The 15,607-nt window shown below is 46.4% G+C and overlaps 1 protein-coding gene and 1 long non-coding RNA gene across 5 annotated transcripts in view; one reads left to right on the forward strand and one right to left on the reverse strand.

The window, feature by feature from the left end:
* The window catches only part of G3BP1 (G3BP stress granule assembly factor 1), a 36,584-nt gene extending 34,698 nt beyond the window's left edge, over nt 1-1,886 (reverse strand). For 2 of the 4 annotated variants that reach the window (XM_047848993.1, XM_047849001.1), the window contains exon 1: nt 951-1,335. The gene's annotated coding sequence lies outside the window, so the exon portion shown is untranslated. Of the gene's footprint in view, nt 1-30; nt 859-950; nt 1,336-1,595 lie in introns of those variants that run through there. The other 2 variants (XM_047848985.1, XM_047849010.1) reach the window with 2 other exon arrangements.
* LOC125160260 (uncharacterized) lies at nt 1,828-9,163 on the forward strand. Its single transcript, XR_007150183.1, has 3 exons — nt 1,828-1,915; nt 8,229-8,287; nt 8,848-9,163. It is a non-coding gene; the product is annotated as an uncharacterized LOC125160260 (long non-coding RNA).
* The last annotated feature ends 6,444 nt before the right edge of the window (nt 9,164-15,607 follow it).

Consider the following 15,607-nt stretch of genomic DNA (forward strand, 5'->3'; position numbering starts at 1 on the left):
GGAGCATACTGCCTTTCAAATATCGCAAACCTGTACTCGTCTTTAAAGGTGACTTCTGTATTTGCAGCATACAGACAGGAACCTAACAGGAAACGCTCAACACATGAACTGAATGCAGAGAGGCTTTCATCCGCAGAAGATCCCGACTGCCAGGTCCCGACTGCCAGGTCCCGACTGGCGTAAGGGCAAGACTTCCAACACCTCTCAATCACCTGTAATTCACCTAGCATAAGCTCCAGTGGTTAAATTTACGTTGTTAACTGGGCACCATCCTTTCCGTCCCAACTTCACATCTCAACCCACGCAGGCGGGCGAGATGTGAAACTCATCGCTCTGACTCGCATTTTCTCCAACTACAAAACGAGGAAGTTAAACGATCCTCCCGAAGGTCCTTCTCAAAAGCCTGCCCCGGTGAAGACAAGAAAAAGGTTTCAAGGTCTAGACCAATTTCGGAGCCTAACTGGCTGCTGGCGGGACTTTCCCACCACCCGTATCAAATCCGAGGAGGAACACCGTCCACGTTCATTCGCACGTATTCATTCGATTCTATCCTTTTTCCGGAAGCGTGGAGGGCGGCACGTCCCTCCGTGCGAATACACGTAGAAAGGAAAGCCCAAAGCCTCTCGTGTCCTTTGTCATAATCCCACTTCCAACCCGCGTCTCCCTGAAGCCCACAAGTGGCTCCAGTACAAACGCCAATGCACTCTTCGCAGCAGTTGGCCTCGCCAGGCTGATGCTGCTGCCCCCAGGGACCAGGGCTCCGGGGACAGCGGCGCCCTGGAGCCGCGCAGGGCGCTGGCACAAGGACGAAAGGAGGCTGCGGGACTAGGAGTCAGACGGCCCGCGGGTTCCAACCAGCACCTGCCTCTTACCGTCTGTGTGCCTCTGAGCACGCCTCTCCACCGCGGGCCCACCGAATCCACTGCCATAGGGCAAATCCCCGCACCTACCTCCTCGGATCCTCGTGGGAGTGCATGAGAGCCACACAAGTTGCTCAGCACAGTGCCTGGCACACAGTGGGGGCTTAGAAAACACAAGGGTTATTATCTCCTCTCACTATCCATGCATTCGCTGCTCCCCCTTTAACTCCCTGCGAAGCCGAAGCGCTGCACTTCTGCTTCCCGAGTCGAAAAACCCTCATCGCGCTTTCGTGTCGCCCCGCCCCAAAATAAAAGCCTCCTCGGGTCCGGGCCAAACTGGAGCCCCTCGCCAGGGGAGGGAAGGCTCTGCGGGCGCGCGGGAGGGAGGCGGCGGGCGGGAAAGGCCGGCGAGGCCGCCGCGCGAGGCCCCAGGCCCCCGAGATCGCTCTGGAGCCCGGGCGGCGGCCGCGGCTCGCTCTCGCCCCGCGCGGCCGTTGGGCGTGGCACGCGCACGAGGCGGCCGCGGACACGGCCACGCGCGCCGACCGGTGGGAGCGCGGCGAAGAGGGGGCGGGGAAACTCCGCGCGCCCGTGCGCCCGCCTGCGGCCGTTTGGGGGGGTGGTGTGCATGCCTCGCGCGGCCGCCGCCGTCGCTCGGACTTCTCCTCCCTCTCACAACCGTCCCAGCTCGTCTTCGTCCCTGGGCCGCCCCGCCCCGCCCACACCCCAGAGTACCTGCGCGGCTGAGCGGGAGAGGAACAAGCTTTGCTCCACAGCACGGCAGAAGGCAAAAACCCCTCACGCAACTGCGTCCGCACACACGCGTGCTCCGTCGCCGGTCTATATAACCGCGACTCAGCCTAACTTGTTGCGGCCAGGTCGAGCAGGCTGGTGACCAATCCCGACTGCGTCCTCCGGGCTCTTCGAGCAGCAATTGGGTACTGCCGCAGGATGAAGGCGTGGCTCTTGATTGGCTTAGACTCATGCCTATGAGACTGTGAGGATCTCGTTTCCCTAGTAACAGATTGGCATTGAGAAAGACCAATTACTTAAAGGTACGTCAAAAAGAGGGCGGGGAGTTCTTTAACCGATACCCATAGTAGCCAATAAGTGCGTGGGGCCGCTCCCATTCGATAAAATGTGTTCCCCTGGGCGGAGATCGGTTTTCCATGCAGGAGCGGTTGCTCCACAAGGTGGGGCCCGTGTACTTTGGGGAAGTAAACCCCAAGCAACTAGGAGGTGGGCGCCAGGGAGGCCAAGGGAGCCCCTGGCCAATCACAAAGCGAGGAGGAGCTGATTGACGCGGGGGTTGGACTGTGCCAAGGAGACCGAGCCCCAGGGCCTCCGTGCCCTCTGGGGAGATCCTGAGGCTCTTTCTGGCCCCGGCTTCCGTCCTCTTTCCTTTCTCTCCCCCACTTGTTGGGTCTGGCCCTGAGGCCCCTCTCCCGCCCCCTCTCCCGCCTGTTCTGCAGTTTGGTAGCAGGGAAGCCAAGTGGTAAAGTTCCCGTTGTTTGGGTTTTTTCTTCTTATAGCAACTTTTTTATTTCCATACGGCCGCCTAAGGGCACTTGCTGGCTCTCACCATTAGTCAGCACTATTGTTGGACCACAGTGAAGGGAACACCGAAGGGGAAAGTAGCGGCCGTCGCGTACCTAAGATCGTGTAAAAAGGTCGCCCGTGAAAACTGCTGCCGAGTTTGAGGACACAGATGTCCACCCTGCTTGTTCGTGGCAAGTGCTGCAGCAGGCCGGTCCCATGGCGGGCTCGTGGGAGTTCGCTGAGGTCTTCCCTCTCTCTTGCTGCCAAGGAACCGTAAAGTCTCCGCTCGGCTTGGTCCTTTAGTGCAACATCCTGTGCGTCACCCCCATTGCCATTCAGTGTTCGAATTGCTGGGGGTGTGGGGGCCCCTTTCGTGTCGTTACTACTTTAAAAGGTAATTTGTCAAACTCCTACACGGACCCCCCAAAGATTGCCCGAAGCACTTCAGGGGCTAAGTGGTGCTCCAGCCCGGTCCTGTCCACGTCCCTCGGTGTGTTATTGGGCCCTCTGTTGGTCACCATGAGCATTCTGTAAGGCAATACACAGACGCCTCGGTCAGTTCTCATTCCAGGCATGTGGTCTCCCGTTAAGTTTTGCAGAGAATTTGGTAAAGGAGCACCTGGAGCGTCTCCGTGGAGGGGACCGGCAGCAGCCTGCTGAGACCCGGGCGCGTCCCCTGTCGCTCCCTGAGCAGGGTCTGGCCCCAGACTGGAGACTCGCGGCCGCCCCAGGAGCCAAGTGAGAGCGTCCCTCTGCCCCCTCCAGGGCCCACTGCCGCATCGGCCTAGCTCATTCAGCATTTATGAGGTTCCTATTAAGGGCTGGGATCAGAGATGATCTGGATGCCGTCTCTGTTCTCCGTCACCCATCCAACAGACTGGGGCACTTTGCTGGCCCCGGAGCCCCCAACCAGGCATCTGGGACTAAGAAAGCTTCGGATGAAATTTAACCCAGAGAGAAAAGCTGCTAAAATTTTCTACAGTAAGGACACCCACCCACCTATTCCAACACCCCACCCATTCCATCCCACCCCCGCACCCCTCTGCCCGGATCGTGCCAGCTATTCTAAGGGTTTGGAGTTTATTCTGTTGGCAATGAAGAGCCCCTGGAAGAGTTCTTAAAGGGTGGACTAAGAGATTTGCCTTTTACAAATTGACTCTCCAAATTGAAATGCTAATGAGAGCAGATTTGCAAAACTTTAAATTTACAGATTGTAATTGAACCCAGATGGCCTATGATAACAGTCTTGGCTATTCTTAATCACGTTTGGAGGGAATTTTAAGTGAAACGGCTCTTTGTGTAAGGCTATTTGGCAATCACTATTAAAATTGTGTATCACCCAAAACAATAATAGCACTTCTTGGTTGATAGCCACTTTTTTTTTTTAACAAAGAAGCCTATACCACGGTGTTCAACTGCAGCATTGTCAGCTTTGTTAAAATATTTAAAAACTAAAGGGGCGCCTGGGTGGCGCAGTCGGTTAAGCGTCCGACTTCAGCCAGGTCACGATCTCGCGGTCCGTGAGTTCGAGCCCCGCGTCGGGCTCTGAGCTGATGGCTCAGAGCCTGGAGCCTGTTTCCGATTCTGTGTCTCCCTCTCTCTCTGCCCCTCCCCTGTTCATGCTCTGTCTCTCTCTGTCCCAAAAATAAATAAACGTTGAAAAAAAAAATTTAAAAAAAAATAAAAACTAAAAATGTAATTGCTCATCAATTGGCAAAGTGATTAGTGATATGCACATAATATAGAATACCATGCAGTAGTTTAAAAAGTAATGAGGTAGAATTACACAGATACGGATGGGTCTCCATTTGTTATTTGGACTGTTAATTGAAAAAAAAAAAAAAAAGAAAGAAAATCAAGTTCAACAAACAAAGCAAAAAACAAAACTCCTGGTTTCTGTATGTGAAAATCAGTATGTAAGTGCATAGGAAGGGTTCTAAATTTAAAACAATAGTTATTGCCCCTAGAGAATCTCCGAGCTTGGGAGCGATGAGGACAATGTATTATGTGAAAGTTTTACGAGACCGTATTTATGTACTGTGTTGTGTAACGGGAGGTAGGAAGGAAGGAAGAGGAAACGGATTACCAGAGGGTGAATGTAGACAAGAACCCTCAAGTGGCTGTTACTGTCTTCCAAAGGAGAGAGCAAGTTGGCACTCTCCTGTGCTAGCCTCCCCACTCAGATCATGAAACCCTCAGGCCCCAGGTGTTGGATACTTAGTAAATGTTCAGTGAATGATTTACCACCAGTGAACTGTCAAGGCAGGGGAGTCGGAGGAGATTTCCCCCCAGGGGACTTAACAGGTTTAGTTACAACCGAGTAGAGGGACGGCTGGCATCCAGTGGGCAAAGGCCAGGGATTCACAGACGCAGAAGAGAGAGACCCCACCACCACCACCACGCCACCACCACCATGTCCCTGCCATGACAAAGGACTTTCTGACCAAAAAGTCAATAGTGCCAAGGCTGAGAGACCCTGATCTGGCTATCTGAGTCAGCTAGGGAAGAGTCCCCAGCCTCCTGCTTCTCTTTCCACTGCCAAGCAAAAGCTGGATACCCCTCTTCTACACTACCTCACCCTTTCTTCCTGCCAATTCTCCCCAAAGCTATGAGAAACAGGGAAGGAAGAAACATGGGCAAAATCCCAGAAAACTCAGCCTGGTGGTGGTGGAGGAAGTTGGGGAACAGGGAATATTAGGAAAGGAATGATCCTAAGAATATCAAGTGGATCAGTTTTTCCCAAACATAGCTAATCACTTATGAAGGGCAATTAAAAATACATGCCTGTGTATTTAACATCTTTCACTGTTAAATTCTCACCTGCGAACAAAGCTCTAATGTAATAACATGGATTGCAGCACTGCTCCTACTAGAAAGAGAGGAAACAACCCAAATCTAGAGCTGTATGGAACCGGTTAGATATAGTACTGCAGTACAATGCACTCTTACAGTGGACTGTCATGCAGCCATAGAGAAAATGAGGCAGATCTATGTGTACAGTCACCGAGCAATTTCCAAGAGATACCAGTAGATGGAGAAAGCAAAGTGCAGAAAATGGAAAGAGTAAAGAAGGAGAACCAATGCCATGGGGCGATTATTTCTATTAAGGTATATTCTATTGCTCTAGTTATCTCTACACATATCTGGATGGTTTTACTGTACATACACAGGTTATGTCTATGTCTGGAAGGAGTCATAAGAAACTGTTAATGATTGTTAATGAGGTGAACTTGGGCCAGGGTGGGAGAACAGCTTAGTTTTCATTCATCCAAAGTACCCTTTGGAACTGACAATTTTTTAAACATGTACATGTATTATTTTTCAAAAGAAATTCAGTGTTAAGGATAGATTTTAATACGTATACATTTTCCATAATACAAATATGGAAACTTTGATCTTTAAAACAGAGATTACTGGGGCACCTGGTGGCTCAGTTGGTTAAGCATCCGACTCTTGATCTCAGTTCAGGTCTTGATCTCAGGGTCATGAGTTCAAACCCCACATTGGGCCCCAGGCTGGGTGTGAAACCTATTTAAAAAAAAAAGAAAAGGAAAACCAGGGAAAGAGAGTATACTTTTCTTGAGGAGCACTGAGTAATATATGGATTTGTTGAATCACTGTATTGTATACCCAAAACTAATATAACACTGTATGTTAATTACACTGGAATTAAAATAAAATAGGAGTGCCCAGGTGGTTCAGTGGATGGTGCATGTGACTCTTGATCTTGGAGTTGTGAGTTTGAGCCCCACGTTGAGTGTGGAGATTACTTAAAAATAAAATCTTTAGGGGCGCCTGGGTGGCTCAGTCGGTTAGGCATCTGACTTCAGCTCAGGTCATGATCTCACCGTTTGTGAGTTTGAGCCCTGAACCCGGGCTCTGTGCTGACAGCTCAGAGCCTGGAGCCTGCTTCGGATTCTGTCTCCTTCTCTCTCTGCCCCTCCCCACTCATGTTCTCTCTCTGTCTCTCTCTCTATCTTCTCTCTTCTCTCTCTCTGTCTCTCAAAAATAAATAAGCATTAAAAATAAAAAACCTAGTACACTAATGATACCTCTTTAAAAAGTAAATAAAATCTTTAAAATAAATAAATAAATAAATAAATAAATAAATAAATAAATAAATAAATAAAACAGGGTAGAATACTACACATTATCCCTTTAGGTATTTGAGGGATTTTGAAAATTAGTCACTGGGGCACCTGGGTGGCTCAGTTGGTTAAGCATCTGACTCTTGATTTTGGCTCAGGTCACGATCTTCATGAGTTGGAGCTTGGGATTCTCTCCTTCCCCCTTTTCTCTGTTCCTCCCCCAGCGTTCACACCTCCCTCTCTCAAAATAAGTAAATAACATTAAAAAAGAAAAAAAAAGAAAAGCCAGCCTGAATGTTTTAATTGGCCTGCCTGCCAGACTGCTAACATCTTTTCTTTTTGCTCCTTACCATATAAAAGTCTAAAGAGACCCTTACTGGCTTAGAAATGCATGCCTCCCTTCTCTGACATTGACTTTCTGCAAACATATCACCTCCTGAAACTCTACAGAATGCTGCCCATGAGCCAGGCAACCTTACTAATATTCTCTATAAAGATGATCTCATTTAATATTCACAACAACCACGGTTCTCACTTCTCAGAAACAGGCTCAGAGAGGGTAAGCAAGTGGCCCAAGGTCTCACAGCTAGGACTGGAAACTAGGACTCTGACTTCAAGTCCTTGTTCATTTACCTACTTGTCATTACTGCCCAGGGAAGAAGAATATAGCCCCCAGTAGGAAAAGGGGTTTGGCCTCCTCAGACACCCCTGAAGGGCTGGAATATTCTTTCATGACCTTAAGCAAGCCACCAGGTAATGCAACAGAGACAGCTTTCCAGGTGGTTTGAGAGTTCTGGGATCCATGGGAAATCCTAGTAATCTGCAGGATTTAAATTTTTTTTTTAAATATATATTACAAGACTACACATATATAACAGAAATCCCCAGAGCATGTTGTTCATTAAAAAGAGCATCTTGCAGGGTCACCTGGGTGGCTTAGTTGGTTGAGCCTCTGACTTCAGCTCAGGTCACAATCTCATGGTTCATGGTTTATAAGTTCAAGCCCTGCATTGGTCTCTGCACTGACAACATGAGCCGCCTTAGATTCTCTGTCTCTCTCTCTCTCTCTCTGTCTCTCTCTCTCTAAAGAATAAATAAACGTTAAAAAGTTAAAAAAAAAAAAAGAGCATCTTGCAAATTATGTACAGTATATATGCTTAAAAATATACCAAAACCTATATATGCATATGTGTTTATTAGCATTTGTGAAACCACAGAACAAGGTCTAGAAAGAATGCACAGCAATCTGATAGTAGTTACTGCCTCTGTGGAAGACAATAATATAAAGATTTGAAGGAAACTTTCACTTTTTCTGGATTGTTTAAAAATGTTTACATAGGGGCACCTGGGTGGCTCAGTCGGCTAAGCATCTGACTTAGGCTCTGGTCACGATCTCATGGTTTGCGAGTTCGAGCCCCATGTCGGGCTCTGTGCTGATAGCTCAGAGCCTGGAGCCTGCTTCAGATTCTGTGTCTCCCTCTCTCTCTGCCCCTCCCCTGCTCATGCTCTGTCTCTCTCTGTCTCAAAAATAAATAAAAACATTAAAACAAATTTTTTTGAATGTTTACATTAAGAAACTTTCTATGTATTATGTGATTTAAAAACTAACTTGGCATAATCCTAAGAGTGGCTTCTGAGTGCTTATTATATACCAGGCACTGAACTGAATGTTTTATGAACATTGCCTTATTTCTCACAATAATGCTATGAGATTGGTCTAATTATTATCTTTATCTTACAGGGAAAGAAAGCGAGGTTCAGAGAGGTTTATTGCCCTCAATAGCCAGGAATTGAACACAGGTTTGTCTAGACTATCTCACTAAATACAACTTCAACTCCTTGATCCCCAGAGAAGTCTGGCATAGAATAAAGGCACCAGGGGACTGCATGACAGTTGTCCTCTGACCTTTGGCTGCAGTGCTAGGAGTTCACTAAGGAGTGCGGAGGACCGTGGTGGCCCAAAGAGCTCATGCCTTATCTAAAGAGTCCTTAGTGGTCGTTTGACTATGTTTTTGTTTTAAGATTTTATTTATTTTTTTTAAGTAACCTCTACACTCAACGTGGGGCTTGAACTCACAACAGGAGTTGCATGCTCTACTGACTGAGCCAGCCAGGTGCCCCATGTATGTTTTGTTCTTTTTTTTAATTGAAGTAGGGTTGACATGCAATGTTATGTTTGTTTCAGGCATATCACACAGTAATTCGACAATTCCATGCATTACTCAGTGCTCATCACGATAAATACTTACCATATAACACTATTACAATATTATTGACCCTATTCCCTATGTTGTACTTTTCATTTGTATGATTTATTTTATTGTGTTGTTTTCTGACATAGCTGTTTCCCCTCCTTCCAGGTGCCCGGCAGGATTGTACTTTCCTGCCCCCTTTAAAGACCAGCATGACCACATGCCCTGCTTTGGCCAAAACTACGTGAGGAGAAATGACATACATCTCTTCCAGGAAGAGAAGTCTTTGGAGCTTGTGATTATTTGCTCAGGTCTTCCCTCGGCACACTAGCCCCCATATTCAAGATCCATTTGGGACCCCATTTGGGGTCCCTCAACCTGGGTCTCTGAGCAAAACTATTTGCATAGAGCCATTCCTCCAAACTGCCCAACAGGCAATGGTCACATGACAGGAACAAGAAGTAAATCTGTTGTTTTAAACCATTGAGGTTTTGTGATTATTTGTTGCAATAGCATTAACCTGGCCTTTCTTGCCAGTTACAGATAAGTTTCTAGGTCTTCCAGTTTTTCAGCAGACATTCAAAATCTGGATCACCCACTGTTCTTTTTTTAACATTTTATTTTATTTTATTATTATTTTTTAAATTTTTTTTCAACGTTTATTTATTTTTGGGACAGAGAGAGACAGAGCATGAACGGGGGAGGGGCAGAGAGAGAGGGAGACACAGAATCGGAAACAGGCTCCAGGCCCTGAGCCATCAGCCCAGAGCCCGACGCGGGGCTCGAACTCACGGACCGCGAGATCGTGACCTGGCTGAAGTCGGACGCTTAACCGACTGCGCCACCCAGGCGCCCCAACATTTTATTAACAGTATAAAAGTGTTTGGCTCTCACTTTTAAAAATACAATGAAAATATTCTTTCCAAGAGGACTATAGTTGAATGTATTCCTTTTTGAAACTTTGTTTGGAATTGTTATTTTTTAAAATGCTTTTCTTGGTCTTGTAACAAAGAAATAACTACATTTACATGTCAATCTACAAATGGACTTTTTTTTTACTGTTTATTTTTTGAGGGGCACCTGGGAGACTCAGTCAATTGAGCATCCGACTTTGGCTCAAGTCATAATCTCATGGTTTGTGAGTTCAAGCCCCACATCGGGCTCACTGCTGTCAGCGCAGAGCCAGCTTTGGATCCTCCCTCTCCCCCTCTCTCTCTCTGCCCCTCCCTGCTAGGGCAGAGAGAGGGACAAAGGATCAGAAGCAGGCTCTGCACTGACAGCTAAGAGCCCAATGTGGGGCTCAAACTCACAACCCGTGAGATCATGACCTTACCCAAAGTCGGATGATCAGGTGCTCAACCAACTGAGCCACTCACACGCCCCACAAATGGATTTTAAAGAACATAAAATTTACCATTTTAACCGTTTTGAAATGTCCAATTCAGTGGCATTAAATGTTCATTCATACTGTCATGCAACCGAACTCAATGTTTATAAATGTCAACTAATCAAAAAATATTTTGAGCACTTTAGGAACTAAATAAAATATGGCTGTAGGCCAGCTTCAGGCAATTTGCAACTCTGCCTGATGCCATGCTACCACTCCCAAGCCTGCACCCTAAGCCTCCTGCGCTTTGTGGCCTCTCTCTTCTCTTGCCTGGGCTTCTCTGTGGACCCTTGCATCTCAGAACATTTGACCTAGGCTAAGGATTTCTTGGTGGATAAAGCAGTGAGGCAGCTAACACATACCTGTGTTATAACACAAAAAACCAGACACTCAATATTCCAGAGGCAGTAGACAACAGCTACAAAGGCCTTTCTATCCAAAGCTTAACCCCAGAATCTGCTGAAGGGCCGAATATTTGTGTAGGTGGGGTCCAGGCGTAAGGTCTGTCGGGACGAAGGTACCTAACCACTATCTGTGAACCTGTCACCTACACATTCCTATCCTCACAACACTGCCCATTTCTCAAACCTGCTGGTTTAATGATAAAGTGACTTATCCAAGTTTGCAAGGCTAGTAAGGAGACTGCTGGGTAGTCTAGAACTCAGAATTCCTGAATTCTGCTTTTTAAAAAATATTTTTCTCTGTGATTCTTAATACATACTTATTATAGAAAAAGTGGCAAAGGTAGAAAAAAATGGAAATAAAAATCACCTATAATATTGGAACTGGTAATGGTAGTACACATAGATCTGAAGATATAAAAATGTAGTTAATAAAGCTTTGAGAGGCAAAAAAAAAGTTTTTTTTTTAGTTTATTTTTGAGAGAGAGAGAGAGATCATGTAAGTTGGGGGGTGGGAAGAGAGAGGGGGGAGAGAGAATCCCAAGCCCCGATGTGGGGCTCAAACTCACAAACCATCAGATCAAAACTCACGAACCATCAGATCGTGACCTGAGCTGAAGTCAGATGCTTAACTAACTGAGCCACCCAGGCGCCCCCAAGAAAACCTTCCTTAAGAGGCAATCTGACTCTATCAAAATTGAAAATGAATAGCAATTTCACATTAGGCATTTATTTTACTTTTTTTTTTTAATTTGAGAGACCGTGCACAACCTGGGGAGAGGGGCTGAGGAAGAGAGAGAGAGAGACAGACAGACAGACAGAGAATCCTAAGTAGTCTCCACACTCAGTACAAGGTGCTCCACCCCATGACCCTGAGATCATGCATGACCTGAGCCGAAATCAAGAGTCAGACTATTCAACCAACTGAGCCACCTCGGCACCCCTATCCTGCATAAAATTTTAAGCAACGACCTAGGTATATGGATTGTTATGTAATCATTATCAGCACCATCTCGCGGTCCGTGAGTTCAAGCCCCGTGATGGGCTCTGTGCTGACAGCTCAGAGCCTGGAACCTGCTTCGGATTCTGGGTCTCCCTCTCTCTCTCTGCCCCTCCCACGCTCAGGCTCTGTTTCTCTCTCTCTCTCTAAAATAGTAAAACATTAAAAAAAAAAAAGACACATTAAAAAAAAAGAGAAAGAAAAAGAATGTGTCAGGGGCAAGTACCAGGAAGTCTGAGTAGCAGTAACTGAAATAAAGAAGGAATTACATTTCTCACATACCAAGTCTGGAGGCAAGCTGCAGTGGGCATTGGTTGAGTGAGCACACAGTCAGAACAAGCGTCTCTGTGATTCTCTTGGCATTTCTTTCATGGTTACAGTCTAGATATCACATCAATATTCTGGTCAGGAAGGGGAAAGGAGTGGTATCTGTTCCCCTTGTGAAGAAAGCAAGAGCTTTCCAGAAACCTTGTAGCAGACTTCTGCTTCTGACTCATTGGCCAGGGCACACTTGGCAGCAAGGGAGGATGGGAAAGCAAATATTTCGGGGATGCAGGGATCTGGCCTCTATAGGAGCAAGAGTGAAAAGACTGGGAATGAGTATTGGATTAGCCAGCCAATGGTTTCTGCCACAGGGACTGGTGGAATAAATTACAGTACAGCTGAATAATATAACATTATGTATCACTGAACAGAACAAAGGGAATATGTACAAGAATAAACTCTGATATTTTGTAAAGTGAGAAAAGCAAGTTGCAAAATTGTGTATAGTATGACTTCTGTTTAAAAAGGGGTAGTCAGGGTCATCTGGGTTTTTCAGTCCATTAAGCAGCTGATCCTTCTTTTCAGCTCAGGTTGTGATCTCTCAGTTCGTGAGTCCAAGCCCCTCATCAGGCTCTGTGCTGATGTATGGAGCCTGCTTAGGATTGTCTCCTTTCTCTCTGTCCCCCGCTCAAAAATAAATAAATGAACCCCCCCCAAATTAAAAAGGGGTAAATAGGGTAGACGAGGGAAACTTGCTTTTCCCTGTATACCCTTTTGTGCTTTTTGAAATTTTTATGTATTTATCTTTTTAAGGGAATTTAGTGTTTGAGGACTTAATTTCTTTTTTTTAATTAAAAAAAAATGTTTATTTATTTATTTATTTATTTATTTTTAAATTTTTTTTTCAACGTTTATTTATTTTTGGGGACAGAGAGAGACAGAGCATGAACGGGGGAGGGGCAGAGAGAGAGGGAGACACAGAATCGGAAACAGGCTCCAGGCTCTGAGCCATCAGCCCAGAGCCCGACGCGGGGCTCGAACTCACGGACCGCGAGATCATGACCTGGCTGAAGTCGGACGCCCAACCGACTGCGCCACCCAGGCGCCCCAAAAATGTTTATTTATTTTTGACAGAGAGACAGAGCACAGGGGAGGAGCAGAGAGAGAAGGAGACACGGAATCGGAAGCCGGCTCCAGGCTCTGAGCTGTCAGCACAGAGCCCGACATGGGGCTTGAACTTACAAACCATGAGATCATGACCTGAGCTGAAGCTGGACGCTCAACCGACTGAGCCACCCGGGCACCCCTATTGAAATTTTTCAAATTTTGGGATTTTGCCTGTAATCCCACACCCATGCCATGTAACTTCTATTAACATTTGCTGCAGTGCATTTCAGGCTTATTTGTATGTAAATAAATGGAATTTATGCAGATATTTGCATATAAGAACTATAATCCTATACATTTTCCCCTCTTCACTGATCAACCTTCATTTGTCCTATCTAATGAGTTTCCATAATGTTGCCTGTCATTAAATTGTGCTCTCTCTGTTTAACCTCCCTCTTCCTCAATTCTCTAACCTGTTCAGTCTTCCTCTGCCTTTCCTTTAATATCCTCCACCCCTTCCCCCTCTGCAGTGATCTTGCTTTCCCAGCCCCAGTGCACAGTTGACCCCAGTGTTACCAAGATTTTAAGCCTTGCCTTCACTGGACCTAAGGAAATGCCTGGCAGGTGGGAAGGAGATGAAGGGCTAAGGGGTGAGCATTTTGCCCATAGGGGAAGAGACAGTGCCAGGGAAGCAAGGAGAAATTCCAGCAATTATAAGAATTCTAATGTTTTTGATGCCTATCCTGTGCCAAGTAATGTGCTAGGGGTTTGCATACAGAATCCTACTTATTCTTCCCAAGAATGCCACAAATAGGTTGCTTTGAGGAACCCATACGTCCCGGTTTGCCTGGAACAGTCATGGTATATGCCCTATAGTCCTGGTATCCCCTTTCGCTCTCAGAAGGTTTGGATAAAAAATTGTGTAGTCACGTGGGGCATCTGGATGGCTCAGTCAGTTGAATGTCTGACTCTTGGTTTCAGCTCAGGTCATGATCTCATGGTTGGTGAGTTCAAGTCCCCCTTCGGGCTCTGCACTGACAGTACGGAACCTGCTTGGGATTTTCTCTCTCCGTCTCTCTCTGCTCCTCCCCTGCTCTCATGCTCTTTCTCTAAATAAATAAACTTAAATTGTAAAGTCACCTTAACTATCCCTGTTTTATAAATGAGGGTATTAAGGCTTAGAGAGGTAAAGAAATCTGCCCAAGGTTATACAGCTGCAAACGAAAGGGCTTAAATTCAAACTCTGGTCTATATGGCTTTGTATGGTCTGTGTAGACTGAAATTTCTTCCCCCAAAATTCACATGTAGAGGCCCTAACCCCCAAAATGACTGTGTTTGGAGATGGGCCTTTGAGAAGCTGATAAAGGTTAGATGGGCTCCTAAGCATGGAGCACTAATCCAATAGGGCTGGTGCCCTTATGAAAGGAGGAAGAGGGGCACCTGGGTGGCTTAGCTGGTCAAGCACCCAACTCTTAATTTTGGCTCAGGTCATGATCTCACGGTCATGGGATCGAGCCCTGTGGCCTCTACACTGAGCACGGAGCCTGCTTGGTCTCTTACCCTCTCTCTCTGCCTCTTGCCTTCTTGCTCTTTCTAAATAAAAATAAATAAACATTTAAAAAATAATAAAAGGAGGAGACACCAGAGCTAGCTCTGTCTGCCATGTCTGCTAGCAAGAATGCAACCACTGCAAGCCAGGAAGAGAGATCTCACTGAGAACCGAACCAGCCAGCACTTTGATCTTGGATTTTCCAGCCTCCAGAGCCATGAGAATTGAGAAATCAGTGTTGTTTAAGCCACCCAGTCTGTGATATTTTGTTATAGCAGCCTGAGCAGACTAACATAGGCTCCAATTTCCATGCTTTACCACTCACCATGCTGGAAGTGGACCTCCTCTTTCAGAGCTGGCGTGAGTCAGTGGCCTAGATTTATCCCTTCCATTTCATGTTCTTGAAACTAGACCAAGGATAGATCCATTATCCTCTTTCCTAAACCAAAGTAGGCAGGTTGTTGCCACTCCCTGTATCAGCGTGAGTCTAATCAGGAGAGAGAAACCACACCATAATTTGAACAAGGAGAGTTTAAAGATTATAATGAGTCTGTGATAATGAGGCATCGGCTTGTAAGAAGGAAAGAGAACTCTGAAGAATATAGAAACAGCAGGTACAAGGAGCAGCCACTGCTGGTAGGGCCAAGACAGTAACATAGAGCATCCAAGGGAGAATCCCCCAATCCCCATGCTAGGCTGAGATCCCAGGCCTCGTGGCCCACTGAATGGCAGAGTAGTAGTTATGATGTCATGCAGGTGGAACTTGCTAGAAAGCCACACTCTAGGCTGGAAAATTTCCCTCGAGGTACCGGAAAAAGCTATTCAAAGAGAGGCACTTCACTGTAGGGGGACAGATTCTGAGGGAAGCTGCTGGCCTCATGGTACTGCCCATTCCTGTTACACAGCAGGAGTCCGGTGCTGAGGAAGCTGTCCTCAGAAGCTGGCCATGAGGCAACCACACACACTGCAAGGACCTGGTGAGTGAACACACTGGAACCAGGAAGGAAAACCTTTCCCCTTCCAGTGCCTCTCCAGAGCCTTCACTGACAAGATTTAACATCCTGCCAGTGGGGAAAGGAAAAAAATATTTAAAGGGTCCAGATCCGTTTTCATAAAGCAAGCCCAAAAAAGATGAATTGGAGGTGAGACACTAAATTATGAGCACACCTTCTCAAAAACGTTTCATGTATTAAGACTTTAGTTTTCCTCAACCAGTGGTT

This window comes from Prionailurus viverrinus, chromosome A1, assembly GCF_022837055.1.
Source record: "Prionailurus viverrinus isolate Anna chromosome A1, UM_Priviv_1.0, whole genome shotgun sequence".
Classification (NCBI taxonomy): Eukaryota; Metazoa; Chordata; class Mammalia; order Carnivora; family Felidae; genus Prionailurus; species Prionailurus viverrinus.